This window comes from Manis javanica, chromosome 6, assembly GCF_040802235.1.
Source record: "Manis javanica isolate MJ-LG chromosome 6, MJ_LKY, whole genome shotgun sequence".
In the NCBI taxonomy this organism is placed as follows: domain Eukaryota; kingdom Metazoa; phylum Chordata; class Mammalia; order Pholidota; family Manidae; genus Manis; species Manis javanica.
In genome coordinates, this window is record NC_133161.1 from 122,232,168 (window position 1) to 122,253,716 (window position 21,549).

At 36.8% G+C, this 21,549-nt stretch overlaps 1 protein-coding gene across 2 annotated transcripts in view; it reads right to left on the minus strand.

The window, feature by feature from the left end:
* CNTN5 (contactin 5) overlaps positions 1-21,549 on the minus strand; it is a 1,232,567-nt gene that overhangs the window by 382,092 nt on the left and 828,926 nt on the right. The gene's annotated exons all lie outside the window — the stretch shown is intronic.

The window sequence follows — 21,549 nt, forward strand, 5'->3', positions numbered from 1 at the left end:
ACATCAAAATTGAATTGGATTAAAGATGGCAGCATGAAAGGTGAGATAGAGGCCTCCTCCAAAAACCATATATAATAGGAAAATATAGTTAACACAACTAATCCTGAAAGAGCAACAGGAAAGAAGGCTGCGCCAGACTACATACACCTGAAGAAAAGAGTAGACCCCACGGAAGAGGGTAACATACCAAAGCTGTGATCCAGGGGCACCCAAACACTTTGCAAACTCCAGCTCACCAGTGGGAGGAAGAGAAATGGAGCAGGGAGGGAGTGGAGGCCTAGAACTGCTGAATACCCAGCCCTGAGATCTCCTCTGGGAGCATGAACCTACACTGCATGGTGCTCTGGTGAGTAGTAGGGTTGGAGAGCTAAGACAGGAGGAATACATGGAGAGACTGACATTCCAGCTGCTTGTGGAAAATATGGATCCACATCCAGACACTCTGGGACAAAAGAAAGGCAGGAAGTCTGAGAGACTTCCTAACAGCAAGAGGGCTGCTAAAGAGGCAAAAATTGCACAGAACTTGCTGCTCAGGAGAAAGGACAGGTGGACAAAATTTTCCAGGTGCACTCTGCTCAGTAGGTTGGGAACTTTAGAGAACTTCAGGAGCTCCATCCCCCTGCCTAGATACCCAGTACCAAGGTGCCCCACCATGATGCATAGCCTGCTGTACCTTCCTCCTGGCCAGCAAGCACTGGCTCACAAAACAGCTGCCCCTGCCCTGGTGACAGGGCAGGAAGAGGGAGGTCCTGCCTAAGGCAGCTACAAATGCAAACATAGAAGCTTACACCTGTGTGCTTGTCCCACTGGTTCTGGCAGTGGAGACAGGCACAACAGCCAGGAAGCAGGAAACATATCTTACCTCCACCCAGGAACCAGAACCTCTCCCCTGTGAGCCCTGACATTGCTCCAGGGGCTGAGTAGATCCAGAGACGAGAGCTTCTGGGCACTAGAGAGAGCCACATACAAATATGAAACATCAGAGGAATCTGCTTCAAACCCAAATCCCACAAACATCAGAAAAAGGGCCAAGTGAAACTGAACTCATCAATCTTCCTGAGAGAGACTGGAAAATAAAAATCATAAACATGCTCATGGAGGTACAGAAAAATATTCAAGAACTCAGGGACGAATTCAGGACTGATTCAATCATCAAGGAATACAATATCTGAAATGAAACATAAAATGGAGGAATTTAAAAGCAGATTAGATGAAGAGGAGGAGATGTAAATGGAATAGAAATTAGAGAAGAGGAATACAAAGGAGCTGAGGCACAGAGAGATAAAAAGGATTTTTAGGAATGAAATAATATTGACAGAACTATGTGACCAACTCAAATGAAATAATATTCACATTATAGGGGTACCAGAAGAAGAAGAGAGAGAAAAAGGGATAGAAAGTATCTTTGAGGAAGTAATTGCTGAAAACTTCCCCAATCTGGGGAAGGAAATAGTCTTTCAGGCCATGAGGTGCACAGATCTTGCAACACAAGGGACCAAGGAAGACAACACCAAGACAAATAATAATTAAAATGGCAAAGATCAAGGATAAGGACAGAATATTAAAAGTAGCTAAGAGAGAAAAAAGGTCACTTACAAAGGAAATGCGTGAGGTTATCATCAATCAGACTTCTCAACAGAAACCTTACAGGCCAGAAGGGAGTGGCATGATATATTTAACGTAATGAAGCAGAAAGACCTCAAACCAAGAATAGTCTACCTGTCATGATTATCATTTAAATTTGAAGGAGGGATTAAACAATTTCCAGATTAGTAAACCTAAGAGAATTTACCTCCCACAAACCATCTCTACAGTGTATTTTGGAGGGACTGCTATAGACAGAAGTGTTCCTAAGGCTAAATAGCATGTCCCAGAGGAAATAAAACCGAAGTAAAGAAAGAACAATTAATTACCAAGCAAATGCAAAATCAAATCAACTACCCACAAAATCCGTCAAGGGATAGACAAAGAGTACAAAATATTATACCTAATATATAAAGAATGAAGGAGGAAGAAAAAGGAGGAAAAAAAAGAACCTTTAGATTGTGTTTGTAATAGCACAACACAATTGAGTTAAATTAGACTGTTGGATAGTAAGGAAGTTACCTTTGAACCTTTGTTAACCACGAATCTAAAGCCTGCAATGGCAGTAAGTACATACCTATTGATAATCTCCCTAAATGTAAGTAGTCACAATGCACCAATCAAAAGACATAGAGTTACTGAATGGATAAAGAAATAAGACCCATCTATATACTGCCTACAAGAGACTAACTTCAAATCCAAAGGCGTACACAGACAAGACCTGAATTTTACTCATGAAACCATAAAAGTCCTAGAAGAAAACACAGGCAGAAATCTCTTGAATTTAAATATGAGCAACTTTTTCCTGAACACATCTCCTCAGGCAAGGGAAACTAAAGCAAAAAGAAGAAATGGGACTACATCAAAGTAAAAAGCTTCTGTACAGAAAAGGACACCATCAACAGAACAAAAAGGCATCTTACAGTATGGGAGAATATATTTGTAAATGACATATCCAACAAGGGGTTAACATCCAAAATATATAAAGAACTCACACACCTCAACACCCAAAAAGCAAATAACCCTATTAAAAAATGGGCAGATGATGTGAACAGACAATTCTCCAAAGAAGAAATTCAGATGGCCAACAGACACATGAAAAGATGCTCCACATCACTAACAATCAGGGAAATGCAAATTAAAACCACAATGAGATATCACTTCACACCAGTAAGGATGGTCAACATAGAAAAGACTAGGGACAACAAATGCTGGTGAGGATGTGGAGAAAGAGGAACTCTCCTACACTGCTGGTGGGAACGTAAACTACTTCAACCATTATAGAAAACAATATGGAGGTTCCTAAAAAACTAAAACTAGAAACACCATTTGACCTGGGAATTCCACTCCTAGGAATTTACCCAAAGGATACAAGTACTCAGACTCAAAAAGACATATTCTCCTCTATGTTTATTACAGCACTATTTACAATAGTAAGATATGGAAGCCACCATAGTGTCCATCAGTAGATGAATGGAAAAAGATGTGGTACATATACACAATGGAATACTATTCAGCAATAAGAAAGAAACAAATCCTACCATTTGCAACGATATGGAGGGAGCTGAAGGATATTATGCTCCGTGAAATAAATCAGGCAGAGAAAGACAAATACCAAATGATTTGCCTCATTTGTGGAGTATAACAATGAGGCAAACTGAAGGAACAAAACATCAGCAGACTCACAAACTCCAAGAAGGGCCTAGCAGTGTTACCAAAGGGGAGGGGTGGGGAGGGCAGGTGGGGAGGGAGGGTGAAGGCGATTGAAGGGTATTATGATTAGTACACATGGTGTGGGAGGATCCTTGGGAAGACAGTGTAGCACAGAGAAGAGAAGTAGTGACTGTGGCATCTTACTACACTGATAGACAGTGACTGCACTGGGGTATGGGTGGGACTTGATAATATGGGTAAATGTAGTAACCACATTGTTTTTCATGTGAAACATGCATACGAGTGTCTATCAATGATACCCTAATAAAAAAATAACACATCAAAATTTTTATCAGGGGCACAAATCTTACAATTTATCCAGCAACAGTCCTTAGTTTTTAATGAATCCTTAATAAGTGTTTGCTATTATTATTTTACATGAAGAGGTAGCATTTTCATCCTTGTATACAGGGTATAGCACCACCTTTACTAAATAGCACTTCGATATTTTCATTCATTCATTCACTTTCCTTCATTAAACAAATACTCATTGCAAGCCTACTATATGTTAGGTCATGTAATGCTATGTTAGTTACTTAATATTGTACTAATGAAACTTGACTAGTGAGCTGAGTTCAGATTTATTAACAGTCATTCTATCTTCTTGAATAGAGAAGATATGTTCAATAGGAATTCTCAGAAATATTGTGATTATTTTAGCAGCTTATAGTTCAAATGGCACCCATATCCAAATATTTCAAAAAAGGAGAACGGAAGAAAGATAATGATGAGGTTTGTTTACTTTTATCTTTTTCCAGTTTTTCCTTGATATCCCAGTAATATTTGCCTTATTTTACCAATGATGCATAAAGGTTTCATAATTCTCATATTTCCATTACAGACTGCATGTTTATCAGTATAAAGTTAGTAGTTCTTTCCTTGCTTGGAATCTTCATTTTTATTTGCTTTGCTTGAAGTGCTGTTCTTTCTTACCAAACTATCCCTTAATACTCATATATGAACACATAAATAAGAAAGTCTGTATATATATATATATATATATATATATATATATATATATATACACACACACACACACACACACTAATACTAGTATATATGTACTGAATTATTAATTTTTAAAGTATCAGCCTAAGCATGACTTTTCAGCCATGACTCCACACAAACTATTTCTCCCAATATTATATGCTTCCTCACTGAATATTTCTTCTCTCTTTGCCTTTATCTAAACTGCAAGTAGCTTGGTGAATATATTTGTTAAATGCTTGGCTCCCTTCAATAAGTTTTGTAAAGATAAGTATGGTGTGTGTGTTTTTTAATACTATATCCCCAGCATTTAAAAGAACACTGAACACATAAAAAGATGAATGGCTGTTTTTTCACCCTGGCATTCTCCTATGGACACACCCTTCACAACCTACCCATCCCGGCAGGCAGCCTTGGTCAGGGCCAGAGGTCTCTGGGAGGATATGGTACAGCTTCAACCACCAGCATGCTGGCAGCAGCTATAGCTGTGTTTCAAAGCCAGCTGTGCCAGGGTCAACCCTGCTCACCAGTGCACTTGAAGCTGTCTTGGCTCAGTCACAAAAACAGTGCAATTGCAGCCCACACAGGGGACACCCCTTGAATGCCTGGTTCTGGTGACCATGGAGGGATTGTGCCACTGGGCCCCATAGGATGTCTCCTACATAAGTCTACTACTTTCAAGACCAGGAGACATAGCTGATCTACCTAATACATAGAAACAGAGCACAGAGTCAGACAAAATGAGAAGATAGAGGATTATATTCAAAATGAAAGAAGACAAAACTTCAGAAAATTAACTAAATAAAGTAGAGAGAAGAATTAATCTGATAAAGAATTCAAAGTAATGATCATAAAATGCTTACTGGATTTGAAGGAAGAGTGGATGAATTCAAGAAGAACTTTTATAGAACATATAACAGAGAACCAGAGAGAAAAATACAATAAATGAAAAAACACATTGCAGGGAATCAATGGCAGATTACAGGATGCTGAAGAATGGATCAGTGATATGGAAGATGGGGTGGTGGAAAGCACCAAAGCTGAATAGCAAAAAGAAGAATATAACTTTTAAAAATTAGGGTGGGGTAAAGGACCTCTGAGACATCAAGCATACTAACATTCCTATTATAATGGTCACAGAAGAAGAGAGAGAGAAAGAGACAGAAAATTTATTTCAACAATTAGTACCTGAAAACTTTCCTAACTTGGGGAAGGAAACAGAGATCCAGGTACAGGAAGAACAGATGAACCCAGGGAAGTCCATACAAAGACACATATTAAAATATCAAAAGTTAAAAGGATAACCTTAAAAGCAGCAGGAGAAAGGAAAATATTTATGTTCAAGGGAAATCCCGTGAGGCTATCAGCAGAAACTTTGCACTCCAGAAGGAAGTGGCATTATATATTCAAAGTGCTGAATGGAAAAACAAAACAAAACAAAACTACAACAAAGAATACTCTGCTCAGCTAGTTTATCTACAGAACTGAAGGACAGATGAAAGAGTTTTTAGAAAAAGAAAAGTTAAAGATCATCACCACTAAACCAGCTTTACAGGAAATGTTAAAGGGAAAAGATGGTAATTGGACAGGAAAAGGCTGTCACTCGGAGTAAGAAAATTATGAAAGGGGAAAACTACCTGTTGAAAATAAACATATAGTAAAAACAGTATATCAATCACTTATAAAGCTAGTATGAAGGGGGAAAGACAAAAATAATAGTCACTTTTATGTATAGTAATTAGATGAGACATACAAAAAAAGATGTAATAGATGACATGCATAAAATGTAGGGGTAGGACTTGCAACAACATGGATGGATCTAAAGGGTATATGCTCAGTGAAATAAGCCAAGTACCAAAAAACTTCACTCATTTGTGGAGTATAAAAACAAAGCAAAACTGAAGGAACAAAATACAGCAGACTCACAGACTCTGAGAAGGGACTAGTGGTTACCAAAGGGGAGGGTTTGGGGAGTGAGGGTGGGGAGGGAGAAGGAGATTAAGGGGCACTAAAATTAGCAATCACAATATAAGTAGATCATGGGGAAGGCATTTCAGCATGGAGAAGACAAGTAATGACTCTATAGCATCTGACTATGCTGATAGACAGTGACTGCAGTGGGGGGTGTGCACTTGATAATATGGGTGAATACTGAAACCACAATGTTGTTCATGTGGGACCCTCATAAGTTTGTATATCACTGATAGTTAAATAAAAAAAAATGTGGGGTTAGGAGTAAACTGTTTCTGCTTTTAGAATGTGCTCAAACTTAAGTGACCATCAGTTTAATATAAATATAGATTGTGATGTAAAAGGAATATTATATATGAACCTCTTGGTAACCACAAACCAAAAGCCTAATATAAATACACCAAAAATAAGGAGACATACCATTAAAAAAAATAATCAAATTAAAGTGAAGAGATCAAGAGAAGAAAGAGACAACTACAAAAACAATAAAACAATTAACAAAATAGTAATAAGTGCATATCTATCAATAATTAATTTAAATGTAAATGGACTAAATGCTCCAAACAAAAGGTATATGGTCACTGAATGGAATAACAAAAACAAACAAAAAAGACTCATCTATATGCTGCCTATGTGAGACTCCAGACCTAAAGACACATACAAACTGAAAGTGAAGGATGGAAAAAGATATTCCATGCAAATGGAAGCAAAAAAAAAAAAAAAAAGCTGTGGAAGCAATACTTGGACAAAATAGAGTCTAAAACAAAGAGACAAAAAAGGACATTACATAATGATAAAGAGATCAATCCAATAAGAAGATATAAAAATTGCATATATCTCTGTTCCCAGCTTAGGAGTACCTAAATATATAAACATATATTAACAGATCATAAAGGGAGAACATAACAGTAATACCATAATATAGGGAACTTTAACACCCCACTTTCATCAATGAATAGATCATCCAAGCAGAAAATCAAACATGAAAACAGTGGCTTTGAATGGCACACAAGACCAGATGGACTTGAGATATATACAGAACATTTCATCCAAAAAGGCAGATACATTCTTTCCAAGTCCACACAGAATATTCTCCAAGATAGATTATGTTAGACAAAAAAAAAAAACTCAATAAATTTGAGATTGAAATCACGTCAGTCAGCTCTGATGCTAGCCAGTATACAACTAAACAACCAATGGATCACTGAAGAAATCAAGGCAAAATAAAAAAATACCTGGAAAGAAATGAAAATGGAGACACAATGATTCAAAATCTTTGTAATGCAGCAAAAGACATGCTAAGACACTAGCTTATAGTGATACAGGCCTACTTCAGCAAACAAGAAAAGTCTCAAACAATCTAATCTTACACCTAAAGGAACTAGAAAAAGAAGAAAGCCCGAGTTAGTTAAATGAAGGAAATAAGAAGATCAGAGAGTAAGTAATGAAACAGAGACAGGAAAATAAAATAGAAAAGATCAATAAAACTAATAGCTGGTTCTCTGAGAAGAAAGTAAAATTGGGAAACAATAAAACAATTAACAAAATAGCAATAAGTGCATATCTATCAATAATTGATTTAAATGTAAATGGACCAAATGCTCCAAACAAAAGGTATATTTTCTTTCCTCTTCAGATTATTCACATTCATTGTTATCTTTCCTTTGTTTGATCATTCTTTTCCTATAAGAAACATATTGTTCATGTTTTCAACTCTGTTCTTTCTTGAAGAGGTATCTCCATACTTCATATTTATTAGCAAAGAGTAGGTTCACTGATTTTTCATTTCACTCTCTGTGTAGATCAAGTCTTCCTCTCAGGTTTGAGCAAGTTAATGTTTATAGGACTTCTTCCAATTCCTAAATCTAGTGCACATTCACCAAGGGTAGCTATGCTGGACTAAGCTAAGGTGAGACCCTCTCTTATCTTGGCTGTCTAGTTCTGACACCAAACTGATTAGGGGTAGCAAAAATGGCAGTTCTTTATATCTAATGTTTCAAGGTTGTTCATATTTTATGTCCCACTGTGACCATTTTATCCATTAAGACTGTATAATTCAGAAGCAATTTGCCTCCTCAGGCATACTTCTGTTTTCTACTCAAGATTTATAAAAGATGCTGCTCATGAATTGTGTAAGGTCTTTGGTTATACAGAGAAAAATAATCTGATGATTTGGGTCAGCAGTACTAACATGGTAATATTATGTCATGGGAAAAGGACAATTGTCTTCCTCTCCTGTTTTCAATCAGCAGGGCTACTCTGCTTCATGAGGTAAAATTCAGGTGTTCCTAAATCCAGGAACAATGGTTTTAGCAATAGACCCATGTTGCTTATATCTCATATAAATTTCTCCATACTTTGACATTAGGTTTTCAGATTATTATAGCCTTAGAGTCATAATTATATGTGTGGTTTTCTGCATAACCATTGGACTTTTACTAGTAAACTGAGAAAGATTTTTCAAGGAATAGCTGGTATAGTCATTTTCAACATTTGTGTCTGTTTATAAATGTTCAGTTTTCAAGAATTGTTGACCCAGCTGCTGCAAATTCATGCTTTTTCTTGTTACCAGTACTTGTCACCATACACTAGGAATTCTTTTACTCCGCTCCTGGTTTTTTAGTAACATTTTTGCAGGTGGTAGGCACAAAGGAAACTGAGAAGAAATAGCCTATAAAATTTGAAACTCCCTAGCGCTTCTTTAGGTTTTGGGTAGCCAAAACTATTCCTATCACACGCACGACTCTGGCACCTTTACAGGCCTCTAGGTTGAATGGAGATGAGCGATATTGAAATTCAACTCTGATGTTTTGATGATTGATATTACTGAGTCTAAAATCTTGTTGTTTTTTTTCTGGATGTGAGGATAAGAAATATCACCTTCTTCGTAAGTACTGAAAAGTTTACTGGTGAATGAATCATCTGCTTAAAATGTGAAATATGCCACCATAAGGAGTAAACCTAGACTCTAGGAAAACCTACATACCACCTAAAAGGCAGTGGTAGAAATGGTAGACACAATGATCGCCATAGCAACAGCAGCAGGAAGAAGTAATTTTGTTTAAATCCTGCTTAATAACAGAATACCACTTGCTGGCATGAAAGATACCAGCAGCTCCTGCTGGGAAAGAAAACCTGGCGAAGCTCTTGCAACAGCTGTACAAACACTAAAAAACAGAGTAGTGCTATCTCTCTTGATCCCCAAGCCCCAAATATTTATACTATTTAAAGCCAGACATATTTTTTTAGATGCATTATCTGCTCTAACCAAGCAAACTACCAAATCTTTATATATATGTGTGTTCATATGAACACACACGAATTTGTGTGTGTGTATAGAGTGAGTGAGGAGAGGGAGAGAGGTGTAAAAACAGTGTGATTTTGGATGGCTTCATGTAAAAGAATGGAAAGCATGGTGCTAACTTTATTTTCAGAACATACACTAGCATATCGTCATTTTAGTGAAGACAAATCATAAGGTTCAAACTAATTATGAACCAAAAAAGAATCTGGTGTGTTTATCCATGTCGCGGTGCCCTTACCGCAACACCCTGCCAACAACCCTGAGCATTAGCTTGTGAGAGACTCCTTAGTGATCACTTTATTCTCCATGTCCACAACCAGTCTGGCATAGAGTGGGTTCTCAATAAATGTTGAATAAAGGAATATATCAGTGGGAAAGTATGGTTGCTAATGTTCTTAAGGTTTAGTCACAGGAGAAATAACAGATTTCAACATTTTTCTTGAGATAGTCCAAATCATCCAGCTTTGGTTTTTCTATTCTCTTGAGTTTTAGGTTGCAATATCAGAGTATCAAACAGCAGTGCCAAATAAGGGTGATTGTTATTTTTCATAAGGATGTCTTGATTTGTAATTAGGGCAGAAAAGTAGCACCTTCGTATTCCTGGCTCATATCAGAGACACCACCACGGAAAAAATGGGACTTAAAAGGACTTATGATGTTCAAGCATTTGCCTCTTAAAATGAAAATCCCTGTGAAGTGAAGTGAACTTTCATCTTCTAATGTTGAACCTAATCCTCAGCCCCTCCAGCAACTCTGCCAATACTGCTTGCTGAAAAGATTCTATTCTTCCTCTGAATACAGTGCTTAGTACCCATACCATGTATTTAACATTGATATTGTTTTTTGAAATACCTTATTTTAGAACAGTTTGAGATTTATAGAAAAGTTGAGAAGCTAGTAAAGAAAGTTACCATATATTCCATGCACATTACCATTAATGAGTCAATATTTATACCTTATTATTGACTAAAGTCCATATATTTTTCAGGTTGCCTTAGGTTTTACCTACTGCACTTTTTCTGTTCTCTGATTCCATCCACACCCCTTACAGTGTTGTCATGTCTCCTTATGCTCCTTTTGGTTATGAGAGTTTCTCAGACTTTTCTTGTTTTTGATCACCTGGACAATCTTGAGGAGCACTAGTCAGGTATTTTAAGAATGTCACTCAATTGGTATTTGATGTTTTTCTCATGATAAGACTGAGGTTATAGGCTTTGAGGAGAAAGACCACAAAGCTAAAGCGCCGTTTTGATCACTGCCTATCAAGTATACGTTTTGTCACCACTTATCTGCTGATGTTGACTTTGATCTCCTGATTGAGGTTGTTTTTCTCAGGCTTCTCCTTTGTAAAGTTATTCCTTTTACCTTCCCTTTCCATACTGTACTCTTCAGAAGGATTTTGCTAAGTGCAGTCAACACTTAAAAAAAAAAGTAGTTACATCTAATTGCAAAGGTTTTTTATAAACTCCTAGTCTTGACAGATAATGCTTCTAAGCATACAATTCTAGTTTGATTGCTATTTTTTTATCACACCCCTCCATCTTCTCATTTTTATTAGTGCTGTTGAAGAGTTTATCTTATTCTTTGTAAGTGCTTTGTCTTTTATTTCTGTTTTTAAGATCATTGTAGAACTTGTCCTACAGTTTCACAATAGTGTGTCTAGGTGTGGATTTCTTGCCTATTCATACTGATCAGTATATATCACTCTCTGATATCTGGTATTTGTGAAATCATAATTTTCATGAGTTTTGAAAAATTCTTAGCCAATGATTTTCAAATGTTTGTTCTTTCATGATCACTTTTTATTGTCTTCTGCTTCAGTAATAGCTCTTCTGTACTTTAATATGTTTCATTAAAAAGTTGTATTTGGTTCTTTTTCAAATCTTTGGTCAATTTGCATATCTTACTTCTTGTTTACTTTTTATTATATCATTATTTTCTTTAAGCATTTAATACATAGGTATTTTGTATTCTGTATGTGAAAATCATATTATTTTTAAGGTGTAGGGGTAAAAATATGATATTTTTCCCTATTTGACCTTTTACTTGTTTTACATTTTCCTCTATGATTGATGATGTTGGATTATCAGTTCTGATATAGTTCATGTTAACTTTTGGGAATTTGGAGGCCTATATTCAGGGTGGCCTATTTCCCCCACCGAGAATTTCCATTTGCTTCTCTTTAGAGCCAGGAGGTGCTCCTGTCTTGGGGCCATTTCAGTCCTCTTCAAAGTTGTTTTATCACAAAGCGTCAAAGCAGAGTCAGATAAATTGTAGATCTTCAGGACCTTTTTTTTGGTTTTGGTTTTCATTTGATTGTTTGAAAGGGACTCCCCATTATCTTTTTGCTAGTAAAAACCATGAGCATGTGCACAGAGAAGCTAGATCTGGTCCAGTCAGTCCCTTTAGCATCTCCTTGCAGAGGAGTAAATGGGTTACAGGTTTCCTTTCTCCAAGCTGTTTTCATAGTTATTCAGAAAGTGTTGCTGCTGGGTGAAAGCTGAGGTCTGGAACATATTACTCAATGCAGCATTTACTCTCAAGTCAAATCTCCTTTATTAGGTGCACATCACTCATGGCTGGTTTTAGCAAAAGTCTTACTTCCTTCTTTTCTTTTTCAGTGGGGGTTAAATGGTTTGGGGGACTGTGCTCTTAGTTTTATCCAGTTCATGCAAACCCAGCATTAATCATATTTTGAAGCACACAGTGTCTTTTAATTGGAGGGTTTCTCAGGAGTGTCCTGAGCACTTATTGATAAAAACTCATATCTAGAATATCAACTATGATCATTAAGGGTGTGAACTATGTATGTGAACTATGTTCTGCAATGAAAATTTTCTTCAGCAATGGGCATTATTATTAACATTTTGTTTAGGACTTCACAGGCCCTTCATTATCCTTTAAATAAGCTTAGTCATTCCTGATGGCTTTGTGTCAGGCTGTATGCCTGTCTACAATTTTGATGTTAAACTGTACGCTCTGAGCCTGTATGTCAGGGATCTGTTCTCCCCGTGCAAGCTCAGCAGAGTGGTGATAAACTCAGTGCTATGTTTGATCACTGGTAATAACTAGGACTGATCTACTGTGATGAGCAAGATGAGATAGGAGGAACTTACTGGGAAGCTGTGGAATGTTATCAGACAGTGCTGAGCATCTCTCAGATAGTCATCTGCTGAATAAACTGCAAACTCTGCAATACATGGCTGGAGGGGGATCTGCCTTTGCTACAAATCACAGTAATGACCGAAAACCTAGCACCAGCAGCTTCTGTACCAGTAAAAAATCATTGCCTCAGAGCAGATTTAGTTTATACACAGCACTTACCAAGCAAACTTTCCCCTTTATTTTCTTTTAAAAATAATGACATTGTAATCAGTATACCATACCTGAGGAGTCAAGCTTTTTTTTTTAACAGCACTTAAATCCCTTTTGACATAATGTACACTATTGATAGGAGAGCAATGATGCAGTAATTCAGAATAATGGATTTCAATGAATTTTAAAAAAGCATAACTAATGTAGAACCAAAGTGACTTTCCCCAGGAAACGCACCATGAGCTTTCCATGTAAAAACCGTAAATAACACGTACATAAATCATTTCATAAAGACCCAAGAACATTCCCCTTTCTGGCTATAATTTTTAAAGTTTGGAGCAGGAGTTTTGTTTTCTGTAGTCATTATAATTCAACTGTGGAAACTTAAAAACAGCTTCATGCAGTTACTATTTTACAGTGCTTATAGTATGTACATCAAATGTATGTCTTCTAGTAGCTTTTGTTTCTAGACAGCTTTTGTTACAAAGGAAATCTTGCTCATCATACCTACAATTTCAAGAACATGACCATTTTCATGCTGTTGCACAATCTGTCAGAATTTCAGATAAGTCACAGATGTGTGCTAAATAATTACTGCTGGCTTTAATTAAAGCAACTCTTAAAGTCAATTAATATCTTTATAGTTGGCCTTAATTTTCTCACTGAATAGCTTCTAATGAAGCATGACAATTTTTAGGTGTCCTTTACAAGTTGTGTTCCAAAGAGTGACATTTTATCTTTCAATATTAAAAAAGTCATAAGGTTTTCTTGTGCTTCCTCACAAATAGATGGTTGAAGTGGTAGATGTAATTTACTATGTCTGAAATAACATTTTCCATACTTAAGCAGAAATGACAATTCTGTTATTTGACAATTGTCAAATGACAATTCCTAATATTATATAATTTCTTCAGAATTCTGAATTAACAAGATGATTTAAACAAATAATTATTTGTCAGGACCAGAGGAGAATATTTTGCAGTGGCCAAAATTGATTCATAATATTATACAAGATGTTGTCCACATATGTATTTTTTTATAAGCCCTCAATTTCAAATATTTTTGTAAAATTCAGCAAATAAAACAAACATTATTCTCTTCAGACATGCTGCTGGTATGCAGTAAGGGTTTCATCAACTCTGGAAAACTTTGAATTTTAGTTTAATTGATGTTAGGTCAGTTGTGGTGCCAGTCTTGTGTTTTTGCTTTTGTTTTTCTGTTTTTTATTTTTTTTTTGCAATGAGTGTAAAGAGTCTGAATGGAGTGGAAAAAAAGAGTGATTATATTTAATTTTCTCATTTCATGAGTATTCCTACAAAAGCAACTGTCAGCTACATATATCTCTGCCATTTAAAAAAATTATTCTTCCAGTTTGGAGGATTCAAGATGGTGACATGAGAGATGAGAGAGAAACTCCTCCCCAAACCACACATACATATTATGAAAATATAGCTAACACAACTAATCCTAAAAGAGCAACAGGAAAGAAGGCTGCACCAGACTGCATACACCTGGAGAACAGAGCAGAACTCATGAAACAGGGTAACATACCAAAGTCTTAATCTGGCGGAACCCAAACCCTTCCACCACCGCAGCTCACCCACAGGAGGAAGAGAAATGGAGCAGGGAGGGGGTGGAAGCCTAGGACTACTGAAAACCCAGCCCTGGAGATCTGCTATGGGAGCACAAACCTACATTGCATGGTGCTCTGGAGATTAGTGGGGTTGGAAAGCTAAGACAGGCAGAATACTTGGGGAGACAGAGATTCCAGCCATTGTGGAGGACAGGGATCCACATCTTGCTGCTCTGGGACAAAGGAAATGTGGGTGGTCTGAGAGGCTTCCTAGCAGTGAGAGAGCTGCTAAGGGATGGGGTTTGCATGGAGTTTGCTGTGTGGGAGAAGGGATAGGTGGACAAGGTTGTCTGGGTGTGATCTACCCAGCAGGTTGGGTCCTTTCAGGAGCTTCAGGTACTCCATCCCTATGGCTGTCTACTCAGCTCCCAGGAGCCCCACTGTGACACACAGACTGCTGCACCTTCCTCTTGGCCTGTGAGCACTGGCTCCCAAACAGGCAGTTCTTGCCCTGGTGTCAGGCCAGCCAGAGGGAGGCCTTGCCTACTGCAGCTACGGATATGAAGTACAGAGGCTTATATCTCTGTGCTTGGCTCACTGGTTCTGACAGTGGAGACAGGCACTGCAGTCAGGAAGCAGGAAACAGATCTTTCTTCACTCCAGGCACCAGGGCCACTCACCTGCAAATCTTGATATCACTACAGGGTCTGAGTAGCTCCAGATACTAGAGCTTCTGGCACTAGAGGGTGCCACATACAAATATGAAATGTCAGAAGAACCTGGTTCAAACAAAAATCTTGAAGACCCACAAAAAGAGCCATATGAAACTGAATTCACCAATCTTCTTGAAAGATGGTTTGAAATAAAAATCATAAACATGCTCATGGAGGTACAGGAAAATATTCAAGAACTCAGGGACAAATTTAAGATGGAAATTCAATCATTAGGAAATTTCATATCTGAAATGAAACATACATTGGAGGGATTTAAAAGCAGATTAGATGAAGTAGAAGAGACGGTAAATGGAATAGAAATTAGAGAAGAGGAATACAAAGAAGCTGAGGCACAGAGAGAATAAAGGATGTCTAAGAATGAAAGAATATTGAGAGAACTGTGTGACCAATCCAAATGGAATGATATTCACATTATAGGGGTACCAGAAGAGGAAGAGAGAGAAAAAAGGGATAGAAAGTGTTATTGAGGAGGTAATCACTGAAAACTTCCCCAATCTGGGGAAGGTGATAGTCTCTCAGGCCATGGAGGTACACAGATCTCCCAACACAAGGGACACAAAGAGGACAACACCAAGACATATAATAAGTAAAATGGCAAAGATCAAGGATAAGGACAGACTATTAAAAGCAGCCAGAGAGAGAAAAAAGTTCACATATAAAGAAAGACCCATCAGGCTATCATCAGACTTGTTAATAGAAACCTTACAAACAAGAAGGTAGTGGCATGGTATATTTAATGCAATGAAACAGAAGGGCCAGGAACTAAGAATACTCTACCTGGCAAGGCTACCATTTAAATTTGAAGGACGGATTAAATAATTTACACATAAGCAAAAGCTGAGAGAATTTACCATGTACAAACCACCTCTACAGTACATTTTGGAGAGACTGCTATAGATGGAAGTATTCCTCAGGCTAAATAACTGTCACCAGGGGAAATAAAACCACAGAAAAGTAGAACAATTAATTACTAAGCAGATGCAAAATGAAATTAACCAGAACAAAGTCAATCAAGGGAAAGGCAAAGAGTACAGAATATGATACCTAATATGTAAAGAATGGAGGAGGAAGTAAAAGGAGGAAAAAAAAAAGAACCATTAGGTTGTGTTTGTAATAGCATACTAAGTGAGTTAAATTGGACTGTTAGATAGTAAGGGAATTACCCTGAAATATTTGGTAACCACGAATCTAAAGCCTTCAATGGCAATAAGGACACACCTATCCATAAACACCCTAAATGTAAATGGTTTGAATGCACCAATCAAAAGACATAGAGTCACTGAATGGATAAAAAGTCAAGACCCATCTAAATGCCACCTACAGTTTAAATCCAAAGACATACAGACTGAAAATAAAGGGATGGAAAAAAACATTACATGAAACCGATAGAGAGAAAAAAGCAGGAAGTGCAGTACTTGTATCAGACAAAATAGACTTCAAAACAAAGAAAGTACAAGAGAAAAAGAAGGGCATTACATAATGATAAAGGGGTCAGTCTAGCAAGAGGATATAACTGTTATAAATATCTATGTACCCAACACAGGAACACCTACATATGTGAAACAAATACTAACATAATTAAAGGGGAAAATAGAATGCAATGCATTCATTTTAGGAGACTTCAACACACCACTCACTCCAAAGCACAGATCAATCAGACAGAAAATAAGTAAGGACACAGGGGCACTGAAGAATGTATTAGAACAGATGGCCCTAATGGACATCTACAGAACACAGCATCCAAAAGCAAACAGGATACACATTCTTCTCAAGTGCACATGGAACATTTTCAAGAATATTCATATCTGAGGCCACAAAAAGAGACTCAGTAAATTCAAAAAGACTGAAATTGTACCAACTAGCCTCTCAGAACACAAAGGTATGAAACTAGAAATAAATTACAAAAAGAAAATGCAAAAACCCACAAACATATGGAGGCTTAATAACATGCTCCTAAATAATCAATGGAACAATGACCAAATAGAAACAGAGATCAAGCAATATATGGAAACAAACGGCAACAATGATTCAACACCTCAAAATCTGTGGGATGCAGTAAAGGCCAAGCTAAGAGGGAAGTATATTGCAATACAGGCATACCTCAGGAAAGTAGAACAATCCAAATGAACAGTCTAAACTCACGATTAATGAAACTAGGAAAAAAAAACAATGAGGCCCAAAGTCAGTAAAAGGAGAGACATAATAAAGATTAGAGCAGAAATACATAAAATTGAGAAGAATAAAACAATAGAAAGAATCAATGAAAGCAGGAGCTGGTTCTTTGAGAAAATAAACAAAATAGATAAACCTCTAGTCAGACTTATCAGAAAAAAAGACAGTCTACACACATAAACAGAATCAGAAATGAGAAAGGAAAAATCACTATGGACACCACAGAAATACAAAGAATTATGAGAGAATACTATGAAAAATTATTTACTAACAAACTGGATAATCTAGAAGAAATGGACAACTTTCTAGAAAAATACAACCTTCCAAGGCTGACCCAGGAAGAAACAGAAGATCTAAATAGACCAATTTCCAGCAACAAAATTGAATTGGTAATCTAAAAACTACCTAAGAACAAAACTCCTGGTCCAGATGGTTTTACTGCTGAATTTTATGAAACATTTAGTGAAGAGTTAATACCATCCTCTTTAAAGTTTTCCAAAAAGTAGAGGAGAAGGGAGTACTCCAAAACTCATTCTACAAGGTCAACATCACTCTAATTCCAAAACCAGGCAGAGACACCACAATAAAAGAAAATTACAGACCGATATCCCTGATGAACATAGATGAAAAATTCTCAACAAAACATTAGCAAACCAAATTCAAAAATATATCAAAAAGACCATCCATCATGATCAAGTAGGATTTATTCCAGGGATGTAAGGATGGTACAACAATAAAAAATCCATCAAAATCATCCACCATATCAACAAAAGGAAGGAAAAAAAAACACATGATCATCTCCATAGATGCTGAAAAAGCATTCAACCAAATTCAACATTCATTCATGATAAAAACTATCAATGATATGGGTATAGAGGGCAAGTACCTCAACATAATAAAGGACACATATGACAAACCCACAGCCAACATACTTAACAGCGAGAAGCTGAAAACTTTTCCTTTAAGATCCGGGACAACACAAGGATGCCCACTCTCCCCACTTTGATGCAACATATTTGTGAAGGTCCTAGGCACAGCAATCAGACAACACAAAGAAATAAAAGACATCCAGATTGGCAAGGAAGAAGTTAAACTGTCCCTGTTTGCAGATGATATGATATTATACATAAAAAACCCTAAAGAATCCAAACCAAAACTACTAGATCTAATATCTGAGTTCCTAAAAGTTGCAGGATACAAAATTAGTACACAGAAATCTGTTGCATCCCTACACACTAATGATGAACCAGCAGAAAGAGAAATCAGGAAAATAATTCCATTCACAAATGCATCAAAAAGAATAAAATACCTAAGAATAAACCTAACCAAGGAAGTGAAAGACCTCTACCCTGAAAACTACACGACTTTCATGAGAGAAATTAAAGAAGATATCAATAAATGGAAACACATCCTGTGCTCATTAATAGAAAGAATTAATATTGTTAAAATGGCCATCCTGCCTAAAGTAATGTACAGATACAATGCAATCTCTATCAAAATACCAACAGCATGCTTCAATGAACTAGAGCAAATAGTTCTAAAATTCGTATGGAACCATAAAAGACCCCAAATAGCCAAAGCAATCCTGAGAAGGAAAAATAAAGTAGAGGGGATAAGGCTCCCCATTTTCAACCTTTACTACAAAGCCACAGTAATCAAGACAATTTGGTACTGGCACAAAAACAGACCCATCGACCAATGGAACAGACTTGAGAGCCCAGACATAAACCCAAGCATATATGGTCAATTAATATATGATAAAAGAACCAAGGATATGCAATGGGAAAATGACAGTCTCTTCAACAACTGATGTTGGCAAAACTGGACAGCTACATGCAAGAGAATGAAACTGGATTATTGTCTAACCCCATACACAAAAGTAAACTCAAAATGGATCAAAGACCTCAATATAAGTCATGAAACCCTAAAACTCTTAGAAGAAAACATAGGCAAAAATCTCTTAAATAAGTTGACCCATGAGCAACTTTTTCTAAATGTATCTCCTCGGACAAGGTAAACAAAATAAAAATTGAACACATGGGACTACATATATCATGCTAAAAAGCTTCTGTACAGTAAAGGACACCATCAGCATAACAAAAAGGCATCCTACAGTGTGGGAGAATATATTTGTAAGTGACATATCTGAAAAAGGATTAACATCCAAAATATATAAAGAACTCACATGCCTCAACATCCAAAAAGCAAATAACCCAATTAAAAATGGGCAGAGGATATGAACAGACACTTCTCCAAAGAAGAAATTCAGATGGCCAACAGGCACATGAAAAATGTTCCACATCCCTAATTATTGGAGAAATGCAAATTAAAACCGCAATGAGATATCACCTCACACCAGTTAGGATGGCCAACATATAAAAGACTAGGAACAACAAATGTTGGTGAGGATGCACAGAAAGGGGAACCCTCCTACACTGCTGGTGTTATGTAAACTAGTTCAGCCATTATGGAAAGAAATATGGAGGTTCCTCAAAAAACTAAAAACAGAAATACCATTTGACCCAGGAATTCCACTCCTAGGAATTTACCCTAAGAATGCAGGATCCCAGTTTCTAAAAGATATATGCACCCCTATGTTTACTGCAGCACCATTTACAATAGCTAATAAATGGAAGCAACCTAAGTGTCCATCAGTAGATGAATGGATAAAGAAGAGGTGGTACATATACATAATGGAATACTATTCAGCCATAAGAAGAAAACAAATCCTACCATTTGCAACAACATGGATGGAGCTAGAGGGTATTATGTTCAGTGAAGTAAGCCATGTGGAGAAAGACAAGTACTAAATGATTTCACTCCTCTGCGGAACATAAGAACAAAGCAAAAACTGAAGGAACAAAACAGCAGCAGATTCACAGGTCCCAAGAATGGACTAACAGTTACCAAAGAGAAAGGGACTGGGGTGTGTGGGTGGGTGGAAGGGAGGGAGAACGGGAATAAGGGACATTACAATTAGCACACATAATGTGGGGGTCATGATTAAGGCAGTATAGCACAGAGAAGTAGTGACTACAGCATCTTACTATGCTGATGGACACTGAAATGGGGTATGTGGTGGGGACTTGATAATGGGGGGAATCTAGTAACCACAATGTTGTTCATGTAGTTGTATATTAATGAGACCAAAATAAAAAATATATATATAAAAAAATACCAAATTTATTCTTAATGTAAAAGATAGCCAACAAAGCAACAATAATATTAATGGCTATCCTATCTATTTATATTTTAAGGCAGTAGTTTTCAATGATTAAAAATATTTCCAGTGATTTCACTGATCATATTTGAGATATCAATATACACATGCTATGCATATTGGGGGACGTGTAATACATAACCAAGTGTAAGTTACTTCTTCAATTGGCTATGAAACTTAATTTAAGAGCAATGAAAAAAGAAGGGGAAACCTGGCAGGCCAGTAGGGAAACTGCATCACAATAGAGACCTTTCACATATTGCAATTAGTTTGGTTTTGTTTTCTTTTTATCCTGAGGGAGGTTAAGTAGTTTAACAAATAAATATGCGACTGTACAGCTGCCAGTGTTTCCTGCCATTATCTGCAGCAGTGTTTAGTCACTAACAGTACAGACTTCTAGAGGTATTAAGTATCAAATCCCAGTTCCCATGGTTCCTAGATCTTGGGCCATTTTCTTAACCTCTCTCATCCATAAAATTCGCTATAACATATATTTTTTATCCTCTCACGTAGTGTCATAATGATCATTGTGTTCATACTGTTTAACATAGGCTAGTTTATAAATAAACTCAATAAATGGCAACTAGTAGTGTTTTTTAAATTAAAGACACTGAGCCACAAGTTAAAATTTTTTTTAAAAAAAAGCAGGAACAAAAACAAAAACCAGGTCCTGCTAAGCTTATGTGTGGAAATAACACTGATAGAAATTTCTTAAATATTCAACATCTAAGTCTCTGGATAGCATCATCTACGTTTATAAACATCTATGTTTATCTGTTCTATCCAATTTTAAAACTCCCAACATCCTTTAAAAGCTATTAATGTGTACTTTGTGCTCTGGTGACATATTTCATTAGTACCAAGGGAAAAAAGCTGAATTCTATAATGACAGGGCTGTTGTCCATCTTTAACAACAAACCACACGAGGAGAGGCAATGTAGAAGGGGAAGAGAAGAAAGGAGGTGAGAAGAGAAGC